Here is a 6,977-nt window from a genome sequence, read left to right as displayed (position 1 = left end):
TAACATGAGAAAACTTTCCATTTTTAAAAAAATCCTTGCATATTTGTGCAGTTTGAGGAAACCTACCCCTGCTTTTATTAATAAAGAAAATAAAAGAAAAAAATGCTACGCTGAGCAGGGATCGGGGTTGGTACCTGTAAACATTGTGATTCCACTGCATCCATTACAGCAAAAGGAGTTGACATGAAAAGAAGCCCACATCAGTTCAGAACATCTGTACTGGTTTGATCTGGTGGCCTCTGTCTACAGGTTTTAAATCTGGGGTGGGGGCAATGGGAACAGAAAAGAAGGAGGACATGGGAAGAGGTATAAAGGGATGAGGAAGAGAAGCAGAGCTTAAAACTGTACCACAGAGTTCAATCTTAGCTCCCAATTCTGCTGATCATAGTTCTTTTCCACATTTATGGATTGACAAATGAAAATACTCTTGATAAATCAAAATATAGTTCTATACATACTGACATCACTGATGTCATAGTGAAAAACATTCAATCTTCCAGTGAAAGACTATGCAAACCTGATAGCTCCCCTCAAGTTTACCGGTACAGCATGCCACTGTCTCTGAACTTCACATTCACGTCACTCTGAATGGAGGGCCATGTGCTGGCGCAGAGTGTGGGCGTTGGTGAATCCGTTTGTCTCATTGGCAGATAAACTGCCAAAGTCAGCCACAGAGACAGCCATTTTGGCACTGGTGATGTGATGTGTATGATTTTCAATTTATTTTCAGGTTATTTACAGAGACCTCATTCATAAAGGATTCAGAGACAGCAATGCCCATTTTCAATCTCTTTATTTGTTTTTCCAATTCTTTGCTGCACATGGGGTTTAACTCTGAGTGATAAAATCCAGTCTCAAATAAATTAAAACAATCACTTTCACCATTGCTGGGTAGGGTGAGTAACTCTTCCATTACGACAGGCACATGATTGACTTGTCCACGGGGCGTGTTTCCCAGTGGAGGAAAGCTATCATCCAGACAATTCACATTTGTGTGGTTGCAGACAGTTGCTACACTGTTGGTCAAAGCTGTCAAGTCACTGGCAGTGAAGGAGCTGAGAATATTCAGCGGCTGATCAGGAACGGGCTCAGGCCGGTTAGAAGTTAAGGCTGAAGAACTGACCATACCGCCCAGAGACTCTGTTTCATCTACAAGACGATCCATATAGTCCGTAATGCCAGGGTGATGGTTATAGCGTTTCTTTCCAAATTTTGTCTGTTGAGCAAAGTGATCATAGCGTTCTGATTTCTTTCACATGTAATAGAAGGCTACACACTCAGTAACAGTTCTAGATCTCACCTTATTTTTCTGAATGAGATGAAAATATTTCCCATAAGGCATCAGTGCATGCTCAAAGCTCCAGCACTCCTCTTCTGTCATCATAGTCATGGTCCAACATCTCAGCAGTGGGGTCAAAATCATGATCCTCAGAAGACAAAGACCCAAAGTTTGCAGTCCAACTAACCCAACAATGGGCAACTTGTGAATGGGGAATCTAAGAACCTAGTAGTTGCTCAGTCCCGCGAGATTAGTTGTTTCAGCTGGTCTGCTGTATAAGCTGAAATCCTGAAGTAGTGGGTTCCAACAGATGGCTGGCAAGTAAGTGCAAGCAGATGAGGAAGAGAGGACAGTTTTATTTTTTCTTAAGTCCTATCACAACTCTAACCCACAAGTACCTGTGGGTACTTGACCCCACTTATACTGCCAGGTATGATTCCACTTATGGAGTGGGCTCTAGATCCACTCACAAAGTGACTGGCTACATCCACAACACTTGTGGCACTATTGTACCAGTGGACATAACTCATCAGGCCTGTGGTTACTGTAGCCTGTGGTTATCACTGTTGCCTGTGGTTATCATTGTTGCCTGTGGTTATTGTTGCTCACAGGGCTCACAGCTGGGTGAGACTGACAATTGGTTTTCTTCACCGATTATCAACTTCAGCACCATGAAAGCTTGTCAGTAGAAATGATGGTTCCGGTTGAGAATCAGCTTGACATCTTCATGTTTTTTGATTCAAGTATGTGGTGTCTTCAACAATAAGTACTTACCATCAAGTTCTGGAAGGTAACCATGACTCCGGCTACATCACTAGGATGATTGATTCAAATTCCATCCATTAACCTGAGAAGCTAATTTCGTTATTAAAAGCTGAATAATATTCCATCCTGCAAATATGCTACATCTTCAATACCCATTCACCAGTTGTTGGACATCTAAGCTACTTCTATTTTTACTGACTACTGTAAATAGAGCAGCAAGCATGGAAGAACAAGTATCTCTGGAGTAAGATATGCAGATTTTTGGGCATATGCTCAAGTGGAATATCTGGGTAATGCAGTATATCTGCTTCTAGATTTTTGAGGAACATTGACAACGGTTTCCATATTTGTCACACCAGTTTGCACTCCTACTAGCAGTGAAGACATGCTCCTCATTCCATGGCCACATCAGCATCTGGTGCAATTTTTAAAAATTAATTATCTTATTTATTTACATTCCAAGTGTTGCCCCCTCCCAGTCCCCACTCCCAGAGTTCTTTACCCCATCCCCTTACCCCTTTGCTCCCCTCTTCCCTCAGGCATCCCCCTTCCATAGAGCATCAAGTCTCTACAGGATTAGGTACATTCTCTCCCACTGAGGCCACACCGGGTAGGCCTCTGCTACATATATGGGGAGTGGGGCACAGACTAGCTGTGTGTGCTCTTTGGTTAGTGGCTTAGTCTCTGGGAGTTCCCATACGTCCGAGTTAGTTGACACTGTTGGTCTTCCTATAGGATTGCCATTCCCTTCAGCTCCTCCAATCCTTCCTGTAACTTTTCCATAGGGGTCCCCAGCCTCTCAGTCAGCTGCTGGTAGAGCCTCTCAGACGACAGCCATGCTAGGCTTCTGTCTGCAAGCACATCATAGCACCAGTAAGACTGTGGATCCCAAGTTGGGCCAGTTGCTGGATGGGCTTTCCTTCAATCTCGGCTCAATTTTTATCCCCGTAGTTCTTTTAAATCAGATACACTGAATCTAATAGAAGAGAAAGTGGGAAATAGCCTCAAATGCATTGGCACAGGGGAAATTTTCCTGAAGAGAACACCAGTGTCACCAATGGATTGACAAATGGGACCTCACAATTGAAAAGCAAAGGACTCTGTCAATAGGACAAAATGGCAACCTACAGATTGGGAAAAGACCTTCACTAATCTGTTGCAATTTTATTTTAAAAATCTTGACCATTCTGATTGGGGTAAGAAGAAATCTTAACGTAGTCGTAATCTGCATTTCTCTAATGGATGAAGTTGCAGAACATTTTAGAAAATGTTTCTCAGCCATTTGTATTTCCTGTCTTTGAGAACTTTGTTCCATGCCCCATTTGTAATAAGGTTGTTTACTTGATGTTTTTCAGTTTGTATATTCTAGACACCAACTCTGTCAGATGTACAGCTGGTAAATATTTCTTCTCTTTGTGAGGCTATTTCTTTACTTAAAGGTAGTAATCTTTGTTGAATAGAAGCTTTTTAGTTTCATTTTTTTATTTATTAAGTTTTCACACTAATGCCTATGGTACTGAAGTCTTGTTCAGAAAATTCTTTTCTGGACCTAAAAGATCAAGTGCACTCTTTACTTTCTCCTCTCTCAGATGAGTTTTGTGTAGGTAAGAGATAAAGATCTAGTTTTGTTCTTTTCTGTGCAGCTATCTAATTTAACCACACCATTTCTCCAGTGTGTAATTTTGACCTTTATCAAAAATCAGTTTCCAATTCCATTCCATTGAGCAATGTGTGTATGTTTATGTGAGTACCATACCATTTGTGTTCCTATAGCTTTATCTTATAACCTAAAATCAGGGATACTGATACCTCTAGCATTTCTTTTATTGTTCTGGATTGTTTTGGTTCTCCTGGTCCCCCCCCACCTCTGTATGTGTGTGTGTGTGTGAATTTTAAGATTATTTTACCAATTCCTGTAAAAAATATGTGAGGATTTTTTTTAAAAAGGGATTGTATTGACTCTATAAATTACTTTTGGTAGAATAGCCATTTTCACTGCCAATCCACGAGCGTGGGAGATCTTTCCATCCTCTGGTATCTTCAATTTCTTTCTTCAATAACTTCATTTATTTTATTATACAAGTATTTTGCTTCCTTATATTTATTTCAAGATATTTTGTGAGGCTATTGTGAATGAGACTGTTTTCCTGATTTCCCTACTAGAAGGAACATGGGTGCATCCCCCCCACCTTCTGACAGTAAATAACATTTGGAATTTAAATAAATAAAATAATTTTAAAAATTGCAGCATTCGTGTTCCTTCCAGATGTGTTTATTGTTTGTATGTAGGAAGGCTGATGTTTTTTGTGTGTTAAATTTATATTCTTCTACTTTGATGATTATATTTATCAGCTGTAGGAGTTTTCTGTTGGAGACTTTGAAGTCTTTTATGTACAGAATTATATCATCTTCAAATAAGGATATTCTGGCTTCTTCCTTTCATACTTTAACTCCCCCCAACCTCCTTTATTTATCTTCCTACTTCAGCTAAGAATTCAAGGACTATGAACTAGAATGTAGTGAATAGACAAGGTTTTTGTGTTCCTGATTTGAGTAGAAATGCTTTAAAGTTCTTCTCCATTTAGGAAGATGTTGGCTATAGACTTAGCTGTTCTTCTAAAAGAAAATCAATTCCAGAAATTCCACTACTACCATTAGCTCAGTCACTTGCCTAAAGAGTTCCAGGGCCTGGGTTCAGTCCCCTATACTGGACAAAACCCACAAGATTAAGGCAAACACCACAAAGAAGTGAACTAGCAGTTTAGCTACCATCATGAAAGCAAGTGTGGCACAAACTTGTATCACTAGATGGGCAAACTGTGCATGGTACATGAATGCTATCCTGCACTAGAAATGGTGGGAATGAAACAAGGCTTGACAAATTCCAGCATGGATTGGGAAGGGACTGAAGTAGCTCCACACCCCAGCTGAGGAGGATGGCCACTGGGAGAGGGAAAGTTGGTTTTCTTCCAGGATGTAGCTCCTGAAAGGCTGTCCATGTTCAGCAGATGATTGTAAGCCCACATCCATGAAGGAAGCTCTAAATAGACTTGGAAGAGAGAGAGAGAGAGAGAGAGAGAGAGAGAGAGAGAGAGAGAGAGAGAGAGAGAGAGAGAGAGAGAGAGAATGTTTTATGAAGTCGACCACCTCTCTGATGGATCCAACTATATGTTTAAAACTTGCCTTGATTTACAACTTTGTTCAATAAAAGTATAAAACTTCTTCCACATTGGAACATGGAATTTGATGTGGCCTAAATCTGTGTCCCTGAGCCATGGTCACTCAGCATGGTTCCAGAATAAACTATTTCTTATTCCCTTTATGATGAGGGTGGTGCCTTTTGCATGTACACTATCATCCCAGATCTTGGGAGGTAGAGGGAGAAGGATTGGGGGTTCATGGCCATGCTTTGCTACATAGCAACTTAAGGGAGAGCATGGGCTAGAATAGGACCTCATTACAGGAAAATCAAAACACAAAAGCAAGCAAACAAAAGCCTGGGAGTATTTCTTAAGAGAGTGGATCTACTTTCCTTGCAAAGAAATCTGTGCCTTTGGCTTTTACTGTGGAGATGACAGGGCTTGAAATAAGTCTACTGTTCATTAGAGCCTATAGTTCACAGACCCACTAAGCAATAACAGTTTTTCTATTTAACTCCTATGTAAAGATTTTTTAAAAAAATGATTAGTAAATAATTTATAAAAATGTTTGGTTCACATCATTTTTTTCTGTTCTTTAATTGAAAAAAAAACATACAATATATTCTGATCATGGTTTTTTCTCCCAGATTCTCTTCATTTCCCTAACCATGAAGCTCAATGCCTTCTATCTCTCTCACTTTAGAAAACAGCAAAACCAAACCAGAATTAAAAACACAAAGAAAAAAACAGAAGCACACACACAAACCCCACAAAAAACCCATAAAATTGGAAGCCATAATATACAAGCAAAAGGTTTTTTTTAAAAAAATGCCCAAAGCAACATGAAACAAACAAACCTCCAAAAATATTTCTCAGTATCTGCTATAATGTCTCCCTTAACACCTCTAGTGTTACTAATTTGGTTTTTCTGTCCTCATCTTTCAGTTAATTTGGCTGAGGGTTTATCAATCTTATTACTTTACTCGAAGGACCAACTCTTTGTTTCTTCTATTCCTTGTATTTTTTAAGTTGTTCTTTCTATTTTATTAATTTTAGCTGGAGTTTGATTATCTTGCCATCAACTCCTTTTAGATGTTTTATTTGTTTATTTATTCTTTTTTATTTTAATGTAGGCACTTAGTGCTAGAAATTTACTCTTAGAATTACTTTCATTGTGTTCCATAGATTTGGGTATGTTGTGTTTTCATTTTCATTCAATTCAAAAAAGTTTTAAATTTTCTTCTTATATTTTTGGTTGTGAGCCTGGCCTTTAACAGCTGAGCCATCTCTTGAGCACTTATTTACTTCTTAATTTCTGTCTTGATTCATTTTTCACTCATTAGTGAGTTGTTCAGTTTCCATGAGTTCATAAGCTTTCTGTTGTTGCTGATATCCAGCTTTAACCTGTTGTAGTCACATAGGATGCAGTGTTATTTCACTTTCTTAGTTATTTCTCTTTTCTTATATCTGTTGAGGCTTGCTTTATGACCGGGTTAATTTCAGAGGTTTCATGAGCTACTGAGAAAGAGGTATATTCTATTTTTGCTTGGGTGAAATATTCTGTAAATGTCTGCTAGGTCCTTTTGTTTTGTGGTTTTATTTAACTCCAGTATTTTTTTGGTTTAGTTTTTGCCTGGATGACGTATCTATTGGGAGACTGGGATATGAACTCACCAACTATCACTGTGTGAGGGTCAATATGTGATTTTTAGCTGTAGTATTTTTTTCTTTTCTTTTTCAAAAATGAACTTTGGTGTCCTTGTGTTTGGAGCATAAATGTTTAAAATTCCAAT

The 6,977-nt window shown here is 38.8% G+C and overlaps 1 pseudogene; it reads right to left on the bottom strand.

Moving 5' to 3' along the window:
* Positions 1–579: 579 nt before the first annotated feature.
* Positions 580–1,390, bottom strand: LOC114618078 (annotated as a pseudogene).
* Between the last annotated feature and the right edge of the window lie 5,587 nt (positions 1,391–6,977).

The sequence above is a fragment of the Grammomys surdaster genome, unplaced genomic scaffold (genome assembly GCF_004785775.1).
Source record: "Grammomys surdaster isolate TR1022 unplaced genomic scaffold, NIH_TR_1.0 140, whole genome shotgun sequence".
Classification (NCBI taxonomy): domain Eukaryota; kingdom Metazoa; phylum Chordata; class Mammalia; order Rodentia; family Muridae; genus Grammomys; species Grammomys surdaster.
Note: the sequence above shows the minus strand (reverse complement) of the source record. Positions and strands in the feature narration are given on the sequence as shown.